Source organism: Pogoniulus pusillus, chromosome 14, assembly GCF_015220805.1.
Source record: "Pogoniulus pusillus isolate bPogPus1 chromosome 14, bPogPus1.pri, whole genome shotgun sequence".
Lineage (NCBI taxonomy): Eukaryota > Metazoa > Chordata > Aves > Piciformes > Lybiidae > Pogoniulus > Pogoniulus pusillus.
Window position 1 is genome coordinate 17,050,251 of NC_087277.1, and position 21,021 is coordinate 17,071,271.

Sequence of the window (21,021 nt, forward strand, 5' to 3'; positions counted from 1 at the left end):
ATGATCTTTAAACATACCTTCCAAGCAAAACTTTTTTCTATTATTCTGTCTTTCACTAGATCTGGTTTCTCAAAGCCTCATCCACCCTGACCTTTTCTAGTGGTGGGGCACAGCACATCAGAGCTTTGCACTTCCTTGCACAGGGGCCAGGGATCATTCACTGTGGCAGATACATTTAGCATCTTTAGTGTTCTCAGACTTGCAGTTTCACTAATGAAAGAGACCCTTGGGCCTGTTTTTTAAGATGCCAAGTCCTTAGCAGCAATACTCAGTTCAAACATTCTCATTCCTTTCCTTTCACTCCAGCCCTGTGCTACTACAACTGTTATCAGTAAAGATGGTTTTGGGGTTGGGAATTGAATTGTGCAGCTTGTCTGACTCAAAAACTACATTGGAGCTCTCGACCATTATACACTTTTCTGAAATATAATTACATGTTCTAAGATAAATGCACACAAACTTGCACATCAGTGGCAGAAGCCAGAAGGGAGAAAAAGCCCTTGAGATTTACTTCCATTTACTTACTTTTACTCTAAGTTAAATAGAGGCACCATGTTCTAATAAAATAAAGAATATTCTCATACCTCTACATGTTTATAAACACATTCAGATACTTGTGTCTAGAATGTGCCAGGGACAAATACTAGACACAGGCAACTGAAACCATGAGAGCCATTTGCAGACAGTTTCATCCACAGCTTTTACCTGTGTTTTTGAATAATACCTTCACTTCTGTGATGTTTCATCTGAGGAGCTCAAAGTGTGTTACAGGTAACAGATTTAGCTAAATTGATAAAGGTCTTGCAAAGGTAGGAAGGATTCCATCTGCAGGCATGCCAGGAGGTGCCTCAACAGCTAAAACATCTTGCTCAAGGTCAGGAAAATGAGTCGGTGTAGAGGCTGGAGGAGAACCTTGAGAGGTGAGTTTAATACATACTGATAGCAGCCAGCTGCCTTGCTGCAGCTGTGCTCAGGGAACACTGATCTTATTCTTGTTGATATGAGTGGATTTCTCTAGACAAAGAATCAGGCCAAAAATTAAACCATTTATCAGCTCTTAACAGAAGTGAACTGTAAAATGTTAGGCTGTCACAACTGTAATGCAGGCAGCAATAAATAAGCACTAATGTGGAATGTTTTATTTTCATCCTTCTCCATGCATGTTACCATAAAGCTTTGGTCCTATGTAGAACTATTTGTTAGACTCTTAGATTGGTAACTATGTGTTCTGACCATGGCATACTTCAGCCTGAGAACTCTGCCACCACTCGTGAGTTTTAATTTTTTTCTGGTCAAGGATCTTTCCATTTTGACATGCTAGTCATGTTTCTGGAATTAGAGGCACCTAGCTTATAAGCAAGCCCATAGACACCTAGAAAGAGAACTGTATAGCTTCAATACATGCAGTGAAGTTTCAGTGCCATTAGAAGCAACATGCAGAGTTGGTCTGTAGGTAAATAAAAAAATAATGAGTTAAAAAACTTCAGACAATGCTCTTAATATATCCTTTAACATCTTGACAGTGCTGAAGGGGTCAGGCAGTTGGACTAGATGTTCATTTTAAGTCTCATCCAAATAAAAAAAATCTAGTCTAGTCCTAAAAAAGGAAAATCAAAAAGTCCAGAGTGTGGAAAAGTAAACTATAAATCCATACTCTTTTCCACAGTCGCACTGTAACAGTAAAGGGAGAGTAAAAACTTCACCAAGGTACCTTAGACATCTTTGATTCCCCCAGTACTATACTAGCTATCTGCTGGTGACACTCAAAAGAGGTAACAAAACACAATCACAGCTTCACCCCAGATGTGTAGCTATAAAAATGACTGCAGGAATGGGTAAGCAGTATTTCATCTGTGCAGTGCCAGCTATAGTAGAGATACTCCATTCTTCTCTAACTTTATATGACAGATGAGTCTCCTGGGCACATCCAACAAAACCCATCCCACCTTGAGGTCATACAGGGGAATGTATCAAAATGAATAGATCATCAAGTCTGGTGAAATACTTTGGAGGCTGAAAAATGTGTTTCCCTGTGGCTGATCCTTGATTGTACAAGATCTTGAAGTGCCTTTTTTCTCCGTCCTTTCTTACAGAAGACCGTGAGTAGGTTCATCTCCCCTGCAGGGACTTAAAGGGATTAAAAGGTCACTACTAGATCAAAACAAATATGCCCTTAGTTCCCAATCATGCCACAGTAAAGCTGCAATTAAAAAAATGCACTGTTTACCTGCATGAGTTCTGTTTACTGGATATCTAGGCATACTGAAAACCACACTCATTCTTCTCTCATGTTGTTCTTCCTAGTTTTCTACTCACTGGAGCAGTAATAGTGCCAAAGCTTACACGGAAATATTTAAACGCTAATTAACTTCTTAATCCTGTGTGTGGGCAGGCTCCTTGTTTCCCCTGGAGCACGACTGATTTTCAAGATACTTGTTTGGGATTTCAGGGTGTTTGCACATTGTGTATGGCTCCTTATGTATGTGTTGGTATGTGTGTGGGATGCCTCTGGCCCTATTTGCCTGCAGCTGAGCCTGCACAACATTCCCCTTCCAGCAGACATGTTTTCTAGTATGGAAGTTTAGAAAAACACATCCTCTCCCCTATTTTATGTCAGTTGTTGGATACAAGGCAGCAAATCACCTGGCTAGAAGGGAATCACTGAGATGTGTTATGGAGGGACAATAAATATGTGTCACTCCTCCTGGATGAAGAGTGCCAGGAAAGCTCAGTGTTCAGCATCTGCCCAGCAGAAGTTCAGCCTGGAGCAGTCACCCTCTGCAGAGGTTTTCAAAGTTTCCCAGTAAACAGCTGTGCAGGGTGTTACTGCTAATGCCAATCTGATTTCCTCTGGGAACCGGCTAACCGTGTGGCTAGAATTTGTATCAGTGGTTATTAGAATTGCTTGTGTTTCTTTCATTCCCATTCAGCTTCCTCTTCACAAGTCACCTTTGCAATGGCATGTAAGAGTCATAAAACTGTTTTGGCCAGAAAAGTCCTCTAAGATCATTGAGTCCAACTGTCATCCTAACACCACCATGACCATTAAACAGTGTCCCGCTGTCCACACATGCCTTGAACACCTCCAGGAATGATGACTCCACCACCTCTCTGGACAACCTCTTCCAATGCCTAGCCACTCTTTCAGGAATGACTGAAAGCACAATACTGTGATGCTACACTGAAACTGCACATAAAATGTATCCAGTCTGTGTGTTCCTGCATGTTGCTTGAGAAGCCTTCACAGAATGGAAGTTCTTAATGTGAAAATCAGCCCTTAAAGCATTAAAAAACACTGACATTATGAAGGGATTTTAAAATGGAAATGACTGTGGCTCAATAATCCAGTTTATAATGATACCCTAAAGCTGCTGTGATGGAGCAGGTGTAAGACAAGCCTAGTGCATACCTGTTCATAGCAGGTTCTCATCATTAAAGATGATGGTGCTTCCACGTGAATTAAGAGGCCACAGCTTTGTAGCCAGAAGTCATGGAGAAGCCCCAGACAGTCATGTACCATTCAAGTAGAAATGCTGTCACTGACCTTCAACTGTGCTAATTTTATTCCTTACTGTTTAGGGGAAAGATGTAGGGACTGCACAGTCAACAATGCTATGGAAAGCACCTATGCTGCAGACAGATGAAGTTAGAAGAGTCCCACCCTTTGGGACTAAACCTTGTTTCTAGCCCCAAGGAATGCCAAGGTAGCATTGAAGAACTTGTTGTGTCATGCCTGCCCATCGGGAGACTGGAGGCACGTAAGAGTAGATTAAATCAGCCCAGCTGGTGTTATCTTCTTCATCTATTACCCTCAGAGCAAGAGCAAGGTGCTGCATGGACCCTCCTGTTCTGTTGCTACTGCACCCTCCAACATGGAGACTCCTACAAAGACTGCTGCTCCATCAGATATTCAAAGTACAGACATGCCCTTTTGCAGAGGAGAAAAGACCCATCTGTGACTTTTAAATCTGTTTTCCTTTGATTTGTTTTGTTCTGTGTGATTTATCACAACACTTCAGAAAGAACTACGTATGGAACAGATTTCCAACAATGACAGGGGTAAAGCCAAGCATTAACCTTAAATGCTTTTTCTCCTTGTTGCATTGCACTTAATAGTGCATAGTTATACTCCCCATGTGTTGAGAGAGCAGGAAATTACATAGTAAATGTTAGCAGAAGCTGACGTTTAGGCTTTTATTATCACTGGATAAACCCATGTAAATCCCATTAGCACTGAAAGAAGTTATATGTGAATGTCAGGGGACAAGAGAGACCATTTGCTCTCCAGTGCATGTAACTAATTAAAAATTTAAGAGCACATAGTACATAATTATATTGGGCTGTAGGTTAATGCTTCTGAATGAAAAATGCCAGATGAGCTGAAACGGTCACACAGAACCAGAGAACCTCAGTCGGTCTCTGTGCAGGGAGCCTGCCTGCTCTCCATGAACCCTCCTTGCTCTGCTCTCGGGGGCTGACGGAAATGGGCATATTGCCGGCTGTGACCTTGGTTAGGCTTCGCAGGGCAGAAAACAATGCAGGGAAAGACAGAGAACAAGCCTTGGCACCTACAAACCATTTTCACATTCTCTGCTGAACTTATTTCTGGCAGTGTTTTGCTTGTCAATGCAAACAGGAGGCAGCATCTTAATCACAACCTTTCTCATCATACAACAGCCTGTCACAACCATCAGAGAAGCTCAGGTTTAAGGCAGGCTGCTCTCCTGGGAAGAGTCCAGTGGCAGCATACCCTAAATGCCCATTGATACGCAGCCTTCAGAGTAGTTTCAGAAATGCATACCTGCAGGAAGGGTGTTGCCTTCCTATGAGCAAGAAGCCACCAGCCACTGGTATGGAAACCACTGTAGGGCTTCCTACATAATCATGTTTTATTTCAGGAGAATGTCTTAGGGCCACGTTAGAGTTAACATAACTGTAAGCAGGCAGTAATCTTCATTAAAGACAAAGATAATCGAGACAGTAGTGGCAATTACACACAACTATGTCTGTCCTTGCTCAGGCAAAGGCATGAGCAGAACACATGGGTTGAAAATGGCTTCCATACAGCTGAAAAAGAAGCCCCAGACACTGGCACAAAGATGAAAAGCAATGCCCTAAAGAAAAAGAATATGGAAGATTTTTCATTGATTTTTCCCAGGATAAAGAAAACAAACTTGCAAATTGTTTGGGAGTCTGGGGATGAGACCAAAAAAATACTCATCTCTCCCAGAAAAACCTCACAGAAAATGCAAACTTCACTTTGAAGTTAACACATGTTCCAAACAGTTATTACATCTTATGGCTAAACAAAACTTCTAGAGCATGGGCAGGTGCACAGCTCAGCTTTTTAGTGTCAGCTTATTCCCACTTTCTTGTAAGCCTTCTATGGTTTCAGAGAGCCTCAGCAATACAAGCCTCCGACGTTTAAAGTTTCTGCCATGTGATTTACATTCTTAGAGCCGTTGCTGTTTTGAATTTCACATCCATCCTCGAAGTGAAAGTTGAGCTGCTCTCTCTCTCTCTCTTTTTTTTTTTTTTTAATGATAAAAGAGCAGCCTCTGAATTAATAGCAGGTCACTATGACATATATTAGAGCGTGGTTTGCATTTATGTTGAGAATCTCCTGTCGTCTTCACCACTACCCACAAATGCCATAGCAACCACATTGCAAAGGGGGTAAAATGCATGCACAGTTTAACGTGCTGTTAAATGAATGCACTTCTTGTTTCACTATTGTGATGATGAATTAATTTCAGTTGCAGTCACTGATTAGTAGAAAGCTGAGTTGCCACTGAAGAGAAAATAAACAAACAGCTCAGATTTTGCCCTTTTGGGATTTAGCAGTTATGTGGAATTCAGCTGTGTGGGCAATTAACTGGAAGGACCTCAAATTATATGTTGCACTTGCACTTGCACAGAAGCTTTTAGAAGTGCCATAGGAAAGTAGTCTTTACAGTGAACACAAGGTTCCACCAGAAGCAGCAACAGTTTGTTGAATTTAATAGAGAACAATACTTGTTTATTCGGCAGTGTTTGAATATTTAAGTAGTTCTTAAGTATAATGGCCTGAGTTTCAACAATGTTTCCTAAAGCTTGTGAAAGTCAGTAATTTGCTGCAATTAAAAATAGGCAGCTAGCATTGTGAGTGCTTGCAAAATACAGGGATGTTGGTTTTTAACACATTCTTACAATGTGTTAAAGACACTTTAAAAGCGTGCTAAAGCATCCAGCTTGTTCTTCATCAAGTGCTTTCTTCACAGCTTGTTCCCCCCATGCAAAGTTACCTCTGATGGTGTGGGCTTTTCTTAAATACTGCTGTGCTCCCACTCTGTTACACCTACTTCTGACTTTTCCATATCTCTGTATTTCGCTTCCAGGCATTAATTTTCCATACTCCTTGTAGGGATCATTAGTCAAATATTTCACTCAAAACATTGTCTTGTGTATTGCCCATAGACAGCTCTAAATCCAAGAACAAATTGTTCCTGTTACATACTTACCGGTTGTTTTTCCCTTCTTTGTGCTTCCAGCCATCTCCCAGTAGAGCTGAAGAAGAAAACCCACACACATGAAAAGGGAGGGACTCACTCGAGGCACTATCTGCAGCCAAATAGAGTCAGTCTGACATCAGCCTTCTCTTTCTGACCTTTGTTTTACTGTCACATTTGGCTACTGGCCTTTGAAGTGATGGGATAAGAGGTCTCCAAAAAGGGCAGGTAGGATGATGGAAATAAACACTGGTGAGATACAGGCCCAGCAAGTAACTGCTATTTTTAATGTCTTTCTCATGTACAGCATTGCAAAGTGCTGCTGCTCTCCGGCCCTTCCATTTTTCTCTTGCTCAAACTGGCCAGTACATAATCTTTCTTTCACTTGGGGGTAAAAAGCACAGCAGTTTTATTGCTTGGACCCACTATCTTTGTCTCTGGTTTAGCTTCTCTCTTGAGAGGTTATGAGAGCTTTGAAAGTGATTGTTCTGAGATGAGGCCATGCTACCAGCTTTAAATCTCTCAAACAATGCAATATTTCTCTGGCACCAGGATCAGAACAGAGACAAAAACCACAGAATGAAAACAGAGCTGGAGGATCCTGGACCTACATTCACACTCAAAATCTGGTGCACAACAGGCTCTCAGCCCCTGACCTCACTAGACAGAAGGACTTGTTCAAGTATGTTGTAGCTCTTGCTTGGACCAGACACCTGGATTTCAGTTTGTGAGAAAGGTCAGTATGTTCTGCACCCATGGTAGGAGGACATGGCCAAAGCATGTACCTGCTATGGAACCTCAGGCCAAGTCTGTGGCATGGGACATTGCTGTTGGCTAGACTGAAGAGAACTCCTGATACTGGATTTCTCTCTGGAGGTTTTTGGCTAAGTGTCCAGCCACTCCCTAGCTTTCTTTTGACTAGCTAAATAGACTAAGCTGCTTAAATCTTTCCCTGCAAGCCATCTTTCTCAGACTTGTGTGCATTCTTTTGTCTCTTTCTTGAATTGCCTCCAGCTTCTCAACCTCATGCTTGTTTTGTGGACATGAGCATGGCACAATGTGTTGGCAGCAGTTTTGGAAGAGAAGGAATATTCAGACAACATAATCCTCTTCTCCCTAGATTTTCTCTGCTTTTACATATACAGATTGGGTCAGTTCATGGATGGTTGATTACTCACTATAACTTGCAACCCCTTTTTTGGTCATGGCTTCCCAGTGTAGAACCACTGCAGCTCTCACCAGGGAAAGATCTTCTTTCTTGCATCTTGTGAGCTAACCTGGTTGTACTTGCTAAACTTCAGACTACCAATTATACATTTGATTTAGTGACCTGTGTTTCTTCTTTTTACCATTTTCCCAGCCTTTTCATCTGAAAAAAAAAAGGCTGACAATGACTTAGAGGGTCATTTTCCTAAGTTGCTGATAAAATGCAATAGCAGAGAGCCAAGAACCAGTCCCTATGGGATCTCTCCAAACACACACACACCCAAAAGAAAAATTCTCTGCGTATAATTATATTTGAGACCTGAAGTTAGCCAATTCTTAATCTGTTTAATGTGGTTTATAGTAGGTTTGTATTGTTTTAATTTCTTCATCAGCATGCTGTACTTTAACAGGACATGTTTCTTACAGAAGCCTAACATCAATTCCCTCATCAGCCAAATGCAAACTTCCCTGAGCTGCATTAACAAATGGGCTCATGGTAGATATCTGCCCCAGTGTAGTGTAGTGCAGAGAGACACACAGCAGCGTTCAAGTGCCTTGTTTGGGTACCAGTAGCAAGGTAGGCACACCAGTACAGCGCTGTGTCCAGACTGACAGTCTGTTTTCCCAGGACTAATGCTACCCCTTTGTAACCAGAGACTCTCTTGTTTATAATTCCATAAAGTGTTTGTAAGCTGAAGGTGGTTTTAAAAACTTTTGGCATGTTGCAGGTAACCTCAGCCTTCTGTTTGGCTGCCAGTGAAGAGCAGCACCTCTCTGACTTCTCAAGCACTTGGAGGGCAGCACAGGCAGACTGAAACTTTGAGGCAGGGGTTTATCCTCTTCTTCTAGAGTATTTGGTGTAATTTTTATTGGGAAATGAGCCTGAACAAACTTGTCTTTCTTTTTTCTGGCTACAGCAGCATCTTATGTGATATGCTCTTGCTGTATTTGCCCTGCTAAAGATGAATGGAACAGAGTTGAGGCCATGCTACATATCTTTATCTGCCAGTACAAATGTAGTCATTTCCTTGGATGCAAAGAGGGTAATTCAAAGAGTTGTCACTTTCAAAGACACCTTCTGAACTCTGAGAAAAGACCTGAGGAATATGCTAGCATTCTGTGGGAATGGGACTTCATGTATTTGCAGTAGCCATGGATCTCTTGACTTCTCCAAAAGGCAGACAAGCCACATATAATATATACAACATTTAACTATTGTAATCAGGATTCAGAATTGAGAATGAACAGGATGTTAATCAGAATATCTAGGCATGATATGGTCTCACTTCTTGGCATAAGAATGTATATTCATCTTCTACACTGTCTATTATAAAAGGACAAATTCTAATTATACATTTACAGGATTCTATATGTATTTATTTCTATATTGTAAGTTTATTAGAATAAGATGATTCTAAATGTCAATGTTTCTTTCACGTACATAAGTTCTGAATTAATGCTTATAAATCACTTAAATGTAGAATGTGAAGGACAATGAGTAAACAGGAAACACTGGAGCAGAGGGAGGTTAACTCATCAAGAGCAATGCCATTCCACTGGAAACTCTATCTGCTGCCTAAAACGGACTTGCTTGTTGTGAAGTCAAGCGACACGTTTGGGTTCAGTTTGATGGCCAAAGTGGGGACTATTCAGCAGCTACAGCCAGAACAAAAAAGATTACAGAAACAAAATAGGAAGGCAAGATCTCTGCAGCCAGGCTTTAATTCATGCTAATATGCACGAGAATGCAATTAGAGAAGGCTCTGAATTGCAGGAATGCATGCCTGACCACATGCAAATCTCAGTTCAACAGGGGTAGACACCTGAGGTGGTTAATAGATTATCTGAGTTCTTATCAGGGAGAAAACTATTTGGGGTGAAGTTCATTAATATTAATAAAAGGAACATTAGCTCTGAAAAGATGAGTAGGTGGGTCAGCTGTGAGATGGTGCAAATCCTGTCCTGGTAATGCTCTCTAGAAAACCTGTAGCTGCCCTGGGTGTTTGGAGGGTTTGACCCTGCTGAGAGCAGGAAGCATGAGGCAGAAATTCTGTCTGAGCTGCACTTTTTCCTCCCTTGATCTGCAGAAGAGATTGAAAAAAATGTTGCTGCTGCTGCTAATCGTTAATCACTCTGAAAACAAACCTGGCCTTGCAGCACTAACTGCAATCAGAGCAGTGAGGAAATTAGGGAGAGGAAGAAAGTATTCACATGGTTTCTAGATGCTCTAATTTGAGGGTTCCCATATTTTGCTTGTGTGATTATTTTGTAGTCTCACATATTACACTGTTGAGAAGTATTTCTTTTTGCACAATCTGCATTTTCCTTTGGACAACAGCTTCCAAGTACTTCCATTTATTTATTCTCCACTCACTTCTGACTGTAATGGTGTCCTTCTACTGTTCTGTCTGTCTGCTGATTCAGTCTGCTCCAGCTGAGAATGAATGGGCCTGCACTGTGCTACCTATCACAGGACAAAAATCCTGGTCATAAAGCACCTGCACTTAGCACAGACACCAAAGCCTCTTTAACTTCACTGAGACGGTTAAGGAACACTGCAGAAAGCAGAAAGTCCCAGTATAAATTGGTGAATGCAAAGTAAAAGATGCCAGCTAGATGTTGAGCTTTTTCTCTGGACCACTGGCTTTTTGCACACGTGGTGTACCTTTTTCTCTGTGGTTATTCTACAGAAGTGTCACTTAATTGGGGCATGGGGTTTGATTTGCTGATTCCTATTTAAGTTCTTGGAGAAGGATGGAAAAACACCGTGGTGGTTGGTGGTACTGGGAAACATCTGTGGTGTAGCACCCATATGGCATGGTCCCACATTTGCTGTTAGAAGGAAGGTTGCTCCACATTCAGAGCAAGTGCTTTGAAGTCTTTCCATACCCACCTTCAGGACATACTCCTCACTTCCATCCTTAGTTTCAGGCTCTTCCATTCTCCAAAGCTTAGAAGGTGCAAAAGCAAATCCCAGCAGATGGATTTTCCCAAGACACTCTCATCTGAAACTTCCAAATAGTAATTTTTAAGATTTCTTTGGCTGTTTTTCTCATACAGATACGCATCCTTTTAGTTTCTCCTTTGAGTCTTTTCACTGGTGTGGTGTAGTAGGACAGCTGGTTGTGAGAAAGGGGTGGTTCACACAAGTATATGTGAATGAAGTGGGAAGGAACACTTGTCTGGAGAGGAAGTAAAGGCATGGACCTTGCAAACATGTTGAAACACAATAAAACATGGATGGTTTAAACTGTTGGCAGTGAGGAAGTAATCTTGTTTAAACATAGACACTCAAAGACCATCCAAATAATTTCCAGAGAGGAGAAAAATGACCCTATGATCTGCTTTGCAGCTTGGACATGCCTTGAGTAGAAGCAAAGTCCCTCCTGTGCGTAGGACTGCCTTGCCTTTTGGTATTTAGCAGGTGAATCTCTCCCTGCAGTGGGCTGCATGTAGGATTTTTCCAGCCAAAACTCTGAAGTTGACTGTTTGGCCTGTTCTGTGACGTGGTGATTTATGTTTATCATTTGTGAAGCACCTTGGGGTGAAAGGCCTTCTGTAAATGCTGGTATTCATCAAGAAATAACCAGGCCTGTTCTTTAAATGTTATCTGGCATCATTCCCAACCCCCTCTCTCCCACATTCAACTGTTTATTACTTTTACTACAGCAGCACCTAAGGTTGAAATGAGAGGGGGGGCCTGGTGCTAAACGCTGTGTGAATATAAATGTCATCTTCTCAATGACAAGAGAGGAAAAGGCTGTGGGAAGGGAAAGGTTTATACTTTTTGTCTGAGATTCTTTCCTTCCCAGCTCAGCAAAGATGATTGAAGGGCAGAAGGCCCGTACATTTTTCATCAGACCTAACCTAAAAGTGGGCCCCTTCAATGAGAACTGCCCCATCGGAGCATCCAGACTCCCCTTTTCACTGATGAAGGCAAAGAATTATCCTGGGGGCAGCTCATCTGTGCTGTTCCAGAAATCAAATCTCAAATGAGATGAACTATATCCTTTGTGAAACTGCTTCTCTCCACTGACTGAAAGACGAAATCATAAAACTAATCCAAATGTAGACACTTAAAGGTGAGTTGAATGTGGCCATTGCAGGTTGACGTGAAAGGAGCATGAGGGAGAGAGACTGGGTGATACTTATGGGCAAACCTCATTATATCATTCTGTAGAAATGGAAACATCCCTCAAGATATGTTGCCTCAACCTTGGGGCTGAGCCACACAGAGATCTCCAAGACCATTCCTTTTCCAATCAAAGAAGATAGGAGGCCTGTGTAATGATGGGAGTATGTATGTCCAACCAGAGTGGGACGAGTAGAAATACCATAGTGAATTAGATGTTGTGTGTCTGACAAGAGACTAGTCAAAGCTGCAACAAACCTCCATTTATCCCCACAGGAATGTAGCATGTCTTATAGGATGCCAAAGACAGTATTCATGCTAAAAACAAATGAAAAAAGACTTCTGTATGAAATTAACACTGAGTGTTAGTGCCTCGTGTAGGGATTTGGACTCTCTCAGGCTTTTGTTCTGCGGCGCTCTCAGTGTTCTTTCCAGAGCAATTAGTGCCCTGGTAAAAGTGCACCTGCCTACATGCTGTGACTGACCATTATAGGTTTAATTCAGATGATTAGCTGAAAAACAGCTTCTCAAGCCAACAGTTTGGGGTTGGAACTTGTGCACAAGAAGAAGTGCCTGTGGCTTCCCTGCTTCCTGGCTCCTATTGACTCAAAAAGCTCCAACAGAGCCTCGCTTCCTTTTGGCATTTTGACATTCAGTTTTGGCAGGACTCCACCATATCAGCAATGTATAAAAATACAGAATAAACCAAACATAACAGAAGGAAACATTTTTGAACAGAACACAAGCCCCTCCCAATGAAAACACTGGGGCAGCTTGTTTAAAAATCTCACCTCCAATCCTCTTACCTGTTTCTGCTGCCCAAATCATTTGATGATTCTATGAATTGCAGTTAGATTTTAACTCTTCCTGGCTGGTTGAAGGTCTTGAAGGTGTTTTGCTTTGCCAAAGCAGACTCACTCCCCACCAGGCAGAACAGTGCCACTACACATTGCAGTGTTGATTTGAATAGGTCTTATTTTCTTCTTGCTCTGATTATGAAGAGTGTTTTCTTAAACTTTGAGGAAGTGTTGATTATTTCAGGAACAGTTGCCTCCTACTCGTGAAGTAATTACTGTTTCATCTCCTCCCTGGCCTGTTTACTTATGCCTGGACCAAAAAGCTGCCATTGGTAAGGTGGTGTTTTGTACTATCAGGTATATCTTTCCCTCTCTAAATCCTGTGCACTTGCCAGTGCTCAGCTTTGTGAGCAAATACCACTGCAGAATCACTGCACCATGTGTATCAACAGAGACAGATGCACCCTGTTGCACATTAGCTTTGCAGCACTAAAATTCCTCACATCAGTAGAAAGTGGTATTACCTTATTTTCTGCCAGAGTAATTTATTCTTGGGACTTTGTGCTGATATTAAAACCACCCAACACCCAAATGTAAACACACCTTCTGACTCAGTCATGATGTACTTTAAAAGACATAACCTATAAACATCCTTTCCTGCAAAGGTCCAAACAAAGGCAAAGAGCCTTCCTCCAAGCAGGGTGCTGAAAAGTTGACTTCGAATGTCTTCTGCAGATGCTACAGAGTCCTCTGCAGCTCCTTTATCCTATTTCTTGTCTAAATTGCATTTATTTTTCCCCAGACGACTGACAATGCTTGGTAGCATTCTTTAGTTATGCTGCCTGGCATAGCAGGGCAGAGGCAGCTATTTGCCTAAAGGCAGCTATCAAAATGTGACTGGCAGATTTGTTTTATTCATTGAGGCAGATCACATGCCCAAGCAGCAACCCTACATGCAACAATGGGATAGACAGGCATCACCCAGCCCTCAGTCACCATGACCCATGGTTTAGCACCAGACTTATTAGTTACACAATGGTTGGACTTGATCTTTTCCAGCCAAAATGATTCTAAATTTCTATTATCAAGGTTTGAAAGTTGATGGCTGTAGGAACACCTTTTTCCTTCATCATTCATGTTTCCGAATGTGGGCAATGACAGGAATTGCAAATGCCTGATAATTAAAAGAAATTCCACATAATTGCCAAAATGAAGAGGAGGCTGACATACGCCTGGAGCATTACAACTGTTGACTATGATCTGTGTATGGACAGTAGTGTGTGCACAAGAGAAAAGACAGAGTGCAAGGGAGCACATGACCCATTTAGCTGTTAAATACAGAGATACCAAAACTCTAACTAACAAAGTTAGGGGGTGTAGTGAGAGGTGAGCATGTGTATGCCTGCAAAGGGGATTACAGATCATAAGTTCACATTAAGAGGTGAGCTGCTCCTGGAGCTTTTATCTGTAATAAATGGAAAGAAATACTGGGTAATGAGAGATTTCAATCATAAAGATGTATGCTGGAAGTCTCATATAACCAGAAATAAATCTCTTTGAAGGTTCTCAAATGGTATGTGATCATTTTCTAGTCCAGAAGATATTACACCGAACATGAGATAACAGTATTTCAGATTTCATTCTGACAGATTGGTCTGTGTGTTGGAAGCTGACGGTATCTTAGGAGCATATGGCTGGGACTTCATTTCAATAGGGGCAGGGGATGGACCAAAGCAGTAATGAACATACTGAGTAGTTCAAAAGGGACAATTTCTCAATACTGAAGCAGAATATGAAAGAGTGAAAGTTAGGCTTTCCATAAGAGGATTTTGCAAGCTGACCAACCAGCTGGATTTCACAGTGATGTGAGAGGTGATTTTGATTAAACACTCATCCTGCTACAAAGGGAGAATATCACAGAGGATGACATAAATGACTTAACAAGCTGACTGGGACAAATAAAATCTACCTTAAAGCAAGCAGATGCAAAGGCAGACACAAGAGCAGCCATGCTGCTAGGGCATGCCAAAGGGCAGCACAAGAGTGGGCTTTTGCCTTCAAGGGCTGAAATGCTGCATCTAGTTTGCATGCTCAGATATAGAAAGTGTTGAAGACTGCTGAGCTGGTGCTGGTGGGAGGGAGAAGCTAGAGACAGCCTGAGGCCCACTGAAAATGCTTCATAGCCAGATTTAGGAGCTCCATCTGTTTAGTTTATCCAAAAGAAGACCAAGGGATGACTTGGCATCTGTGCTTATGTACTTTGTAGGGGAAGCACCAGGTAACTGGGGGCTCTTCAATTTTGAGCAACAAGACATGACAGCAGCCAGTGCTGGGAGGTTAAAGCTGGGCAAATTGAAATGAAAAATAAGAGTTTTATTAAACAAATGAATAAGATAGCTGGACAGTGATGAGCTCTCCATCTCTTGGTAGCTGTCGATTAACAGGCAACACCATTCTGCACAGTGTGGTGAACTACAGAGTAGATTCCTAGTCTGAGAACAGGCTTAAAGGAAAAGACTGTGCTTCATGCTCTCAGGAGGTAATGAGTAGTCCTTCCTGTCTTGAAAAACCTCTGACTCTGTGAGAACTTGGTGAGGACATTCGTGATATTTTGTTATACAAAGCCTGTTCAGTGTTCCATGCAACTTTCTGGGATGACACAGCATTGTCTTCTACTGGCAACAGACTTGGTAGGGTGCTGGGAGTGTCTGGTTCCAGCAAGATATGCTTGGAGAACATTATTTGAAAGCTCTCTGTTTTGTATTAAGCCTCATGGTTTATCAAAACCCAAGCTGGAGCCAGTAGATGGGAATTTTGGGCCATGGAGGCCTGTCATGCTGCTAGGGAAAGAAAAAAGATGTAATGAGGATGTTTGGCAGAGAGAGCATTGCTTTGGTTGCTCTCATTTCCTCATTGCTGTTTTCTAGATAGATGGGGACCACATGCTGACTGCCCCTGGCAGCTGTGTGTCCTTGCATTCCTGCTCTGCCTGGAGAGCACAAAGGCATCCTGACAGCAAGAGAAAAAAAAAGTCCAGTTCTGCCCAAGCTCCCCAAACACCTGAGGACAAAGCTGAGCACATTTCACTCTACCCCAATGTATTGCATGAAGTGGAAGTAAATTAGATGGAACTACTTGCTGAAGGAGTGACAGGGGATGGAGATAGGAGAGAGGCTAGGAAAATGGGGGAAAGTAAGTTCAAAATCAGAAATACCATGAAATGAAATGACAAAATATTGTGGAAAAGGCTGGAGGTTTTACATGGAGCTGTTTCTAGCTATGTCACTACATCCCACTCAGGAGACCTGTATCCTTGTCTTAACTCTGCAGAATGGCAGCAAGCAGGTCTTGATGGCCCTGGCTGTAAAACAGTATTTTGCAGAACACACTGACATCTCCTGCTTGCTGTTATCTTTATATCATTATTGCAAAGCAGGAAAAGTATTTTCATTCCCTTTGCACTAATAATTGAACTTACCCAAGAATGACACATTGATGGGCCCTGGAAAGGGAGCAGGAGTGATGTCTAAACTGGCCTGAAATTCATCTGACAGCTTGTAGCATCTCTGAGAATCCTTCTAAGTACTTATTACCATGCCTTCTGTCTTTGAAAATCTGAAAGAAATCAAAGAGAGAAATCTGTGAAGCAAGTGGTCAAATGAGTTTATTTCTTAGGAGTTCTCAGGTAACCAAAGTATTCTCATCTGTTTACCCCAGAAGTGGAGCCCTTTTCTTGATCTCACATATAATACTGCATAATCTGTGCTTTCCTGGGGAAGAAAAGTGATAAAAATACATTTAGGATCTATTTAGCATTTCAGAAGGACCATTTCCAAACAGACTGATAGGTCTTTTCCAGTAGAAAACTGGAAGAAGCTTGATCTTGCTGAAACTCATCCATCTGCATAGCTCTATTTCTAAAAGTGCAGAAAGGAGACCTGCAGTAAGATCTTGTATGCTCACAAATCCCTCCTGGTCATCATACAGAAGAGCCACTGCAGTGAGGGGTAATGAAACTTGTTACCATTCTGCAGCTGCCCTGGACTTGAGAGACAGAAGAGCCCCAAAATGACTGAAAGCACCAGGAAGTGCAGCATGGAAATAGCTTGTACAAAAAGCTTGGCTGTGGCTTTGTGAATTGGTTCATTTGAACTGCCAAACATATCCAAACTCGCTTATTCTGTCCTCAGAGTAGTTGTTGTACTTCCAACATGGACACAGCATGGGTGCTCTTTGTCTGCAGTAAGTATTACGGAAGTCAAAGTAAAAAGGGAAAGAAAAAAACCTTCAGCTCCCTGTAGCTAATCAGGTATTCACCTTTAACGAGTACTAATGAAACTAGCACCACATCAAAGGGGAAGCTGACTCCAACCAGGAAGGTTATTAAAAAATTTAACAGTACCAGACAGCTCCCAACCAGCATAAGTGACTGCATTTTACATTCTGTTTGTAAAAAGCAGTGAAGCCCTGTGCTTGTCCTCTCAGCTGCCACCTGCGTTGGGGTTATCACAATCAAAAAGAGGCACTGGGGAAGCCATCCTTGCAGGCAAAGACAAGTTTTCTGTTCGGAGACTCAGTATTTCTCACCCACTCTTTACACAGTCTAGCTACCGGTATGTACTAATGCAGGCCAAACCCAGTAGGTGCTAACGAGCTTTTTGACATAACAGCAGTAGTGAGCTCCCTTCTGTTATCAGACTGAAAAACATGTTAAATATCCTGAATTAGGAAAGAAACAAAACTTCTCTCTTGCAAACAGTCTTGGAAATGAAATAAATGTGGGTTTGTAGGGACAGTTCACTGGGAGCAGGATACATACACCTTAATCTCCAGCCGTATACAAGTTGAAGAGGACAGGAGGGAGTCCCAAGCTGGGATGCAGCCATTTCTGCTCCTGTAGGTGAGTTCTGCTGCCACAAAATGTGTATCTATACCAAACAGTGCTGCAGGTGAGAAGCACAGCCTGCCTGTTTACCAGGAGCAAAGACACGGGCATCTCCACATCCCTCCCAGCCTAAACTGCAGGAAGATGCTCCAGAGATACTCTTTTTAATGACAAGTGCACTTACATTTCCTGATATGTCAGCATGAAGGAGTCTTCTAATAAAGGGGGGGGGGATTTTCACTGGGGGATTTTCCAGTAGACTTTGACAGCATAAAAGCATTCCAGCATGCTTGCACACATGGAGACTGGGGTAAAAATTATTCTTGTATTAAAATCTTAAAATCCTTAATTTTTCAACCACTTTGGACTTCTGTTATCTGACATGGTTCCCTCCCAGTGCAAGATGAAAGCATGCAGTGTTTCATCTACAATTAATGGCATAGCGTCCCACCCCAACCTAAAGTAATGCCTAATGTTCTGCTTTGGCCAGAAACTCCTCTGTAGGTCACCAACTTCCAGATTTCAGAGCAAACTGGTGCCAAGTGAATGCAAAGAATTTGCTCCACATTTGAACCACATGATCTTACAAAATGAGACCTGAAGTAGCCAGATACCTCTCAACTCCTAAACAGGCTGTTGCTGTTTTAAAGGTACAACTTGGTTGTAAAAGATAAGGCATGGTGACACTGTATTTTACCTCAACAAACACAACAACTCAAAAGCAAAAAGCCAAATCCATTAAAAAGCCACCACTGGGAAGATGCATGCTGTCACATGAGTAAAAAAAAAAATCACAATTTTACTAATAGCAGGTCTTAGGTCTAGAAAAAGCTTCAAGCAAGGCTGCACCATGAATATGCTGCTAATAGCATGTGCATGCAGTTTTTCTTGCAAGGGCTGAAAACACACAAAAGGGAGACATAGGGTGCGTGTAAAAAGACTGTGGAAAGTTAAGTGGGAGCTCAGCTGTAAATACAAGGGCCTGCAGCTCTTCACCTTCTCTACTATATCATCTTTCTGCCATAAGTGCCTCAAAGTGCTGGTGCAGACAGAACAGTGGCTACATAAACTCCAACTTCTTGTTCAGTATGTCTGGTCTTGTGCAAGGTCTGGTGGCTTCATTGAGTGAAAGTGTGTTTCACCACACAAGCAGATATTGTCATGTTCTTGGTTGCTGGCTGGCCCATAAGGCTGTCTGCAGAGTATCAACTTCAGGGGTTTTGCTGTTGGTGATGATGTGAGCAGCACAAGAAACAGATGGTTTCCTTAGCTTTCAGGCTCTGCTTATGTCACTCATAGGGAGGAGAAACATCTTTTGATTTGGAAGTGTTTGATTATTCAAAGTGCTCAAGGCCAGGTTGGGAAGGGCTCTCAACAACCTGGTCTACTGGAACGTGTTCTTGCCTACTGCAGGGGGCTTGAAACTAGATGGTCTTTAAAGGTCCCTGCCAACTCAAATCATTCTATGACTTAATGCTTAGAGGAAAGCAGATGTTCAAGTCAAGAGTCCCACCATGTCAACTGTGCTGGGATTAAAAGATCCTCTCTAATGCAAACTTATATCCAAGGGAAGGCATCTCTCTTGGTTTGACAAATACATATCACTGCTGAGAAGAAAGGCTCCAGAGCAGATCCAGAAGGCGTCAGGAAAGCAATGAGCACCACCTTTGGGACAAACAACACAGTATTTCCCACAAAACCAGAACATTTTGTCACTGAGTGGTAGGGAGCAAAGACAGTCCCTGACATTAGTGTCTTGCCTTCCCAAGAACATAAGAGTTTAACTACAGAAATACATCAGGTTGTGTCACTTCTACCTGGCTCTCTCATCAATCGCTTTTCCACCTGAGTTTTGAACAACCACATGTTTTATATGAATTGAGCACTAGGTCAGCTCAGCCTCCCCATAGTGCTGTGGTTTAACATGGTTCACTGGTTCCCCTCAGTTGAGCTGTGGTGTAGATATGTTGATGCTCTGAGTAGGAAAAAAAAAACCAGTCCACTGTGCTTCAAAGTATTTAGTGTATTTATCCAGTCAGCATCCAGTGAAACAGACAAATGGATTTTCTGAGTTACAGAGGGCTATGGAGTTCAAAGGGCAAAAAAAGAAAAAAAGTGTTATTAAGTGGTATATAGCTGCACACAAAATATGCTTGTGTATTTCTGTATATGTGTGCTTTCCTAAATGGATAGAGGAGATGTAGAAAATGTTGTTTAGAAAAGAAGAAAATCTAAAATTGTGGCTTAAAAATGGCTGCAGCTGACAAAAAAACCCAAACTCAACCCAGCAACAAAACAAAAAACGAAACACAAAACAAGCAAACAAAACCAACAACAACAACAAAAAAAAACAACAAAAAAAAATCCAAAACAGCAGAAAAAAACTCCTTACTCTTTTAATTAGAGGAGTTAGCTAAGAGGGATGAAGGAAGACCCTCAATCCAGCACCAGTATGGATCTTGCTGGAGAAAGCCTCTCCGCAGCACAAGGAGATGAAACCCAAAGACTAAGAGCACTGTGAACCCTGTCTTGCAGGACACCCTGTATTTCTTTTACCTCCTGGGCCAGGCAAAACAGCTCCCATGGGCTGTAGTGAGCCTCACCCAGGAAAGTGGGATCAGCAAAACCAGTCTTACTGAGCTTACAGAAGGTTAAGGAAGGAGCTCTGATCTCAAGCACCCTTCCTCCAGCTGTGCGACCCGCCTTTGTATTGTTCAAGTCCTGGAGAAGAATGGGCTGTTGCTGGGAGCAGACCGAAAGGAGAAAATTGCCACACAGGCAAAAACTGTCCTTATGTCCTGTTTCCAACAGAACCACATTTTTTGACTGCATGGTTTCAATAAAAAGCCCAGAAAGAAAGAATTGAAAGGGGATTTGCTTTTCATGGAGTGCCAGCAAATACTTGCAAGAATTTGTTTGTTTTTAAAGAATTGCATGACTAGGGACAACACAGGGTGCTTGAGGCTGCACAGACATGCCAGATTCTGCATCAGCTCTGAACAGAACTCTGCTTCTTGCTCTTCTCCTTGAAAACATCTGGCTTGGACATTTATCTTCATCTTCTAACACCTCTCCTGATGCTGGCCACAGCAAGGACGCAGTGAATGGAAGCACTCACTGCAACTCAGCTGATTGACAGGAGTGTTGAGTTGCAGCAGTATTTCTTTATGAAGATATTGATCCTGGCATTTGACAGACTGAACACAGGCACTAAGGCTGGTGCTGTTCTGTTTGGTGACTGCAAGGTGACAGCGTGGTTGGGGTGGTATTGCACCAGCACCTCTGAGGCTTCCACTTCACATTTCACTGAAGTTGGGCACACTCTGTGTCTTCTCAAAATAACCCTGAGACAAAATATTGCCAGGACATTATAGAAAGTCTTGTAGGATTTTTTGTTGTCTGTGAGACTGGGTGGGAGGCTTCTGAGGGCAGTGCTAGGAGAGGCTATAAATATTAAGACATTTGTCTCATTTTCAGGCCAGATGGAGTTATGCAGCCCCCCAGTGCCAGTGT

General features: G+C 42.2%; 1 long non-coding RNA gene across 1 annotated transcript; it reads right to left on the minus strand.

Annotated features, from left to right (window-relative positions):
* Positions 1–881: 881 nt before the first annotated feature.
* LOC135181059 (uncharacterized) lies at positions 882–10,637 on the minus strand. Its single transcript, XR_010304693.1, has 3 exons — positions 10,588–10,637; positions 6,501–6,546; positions 882–2,127 (listed from the first exon to the last, which is right to left on the minus strand). It is a non-coding gene; the product is annotated as an uncharacterized LOC135181059 (long non-coding RNA).
* Between the last annotated feature and the right edge of the window lie 10,384 nt (positions 10,638–21,021).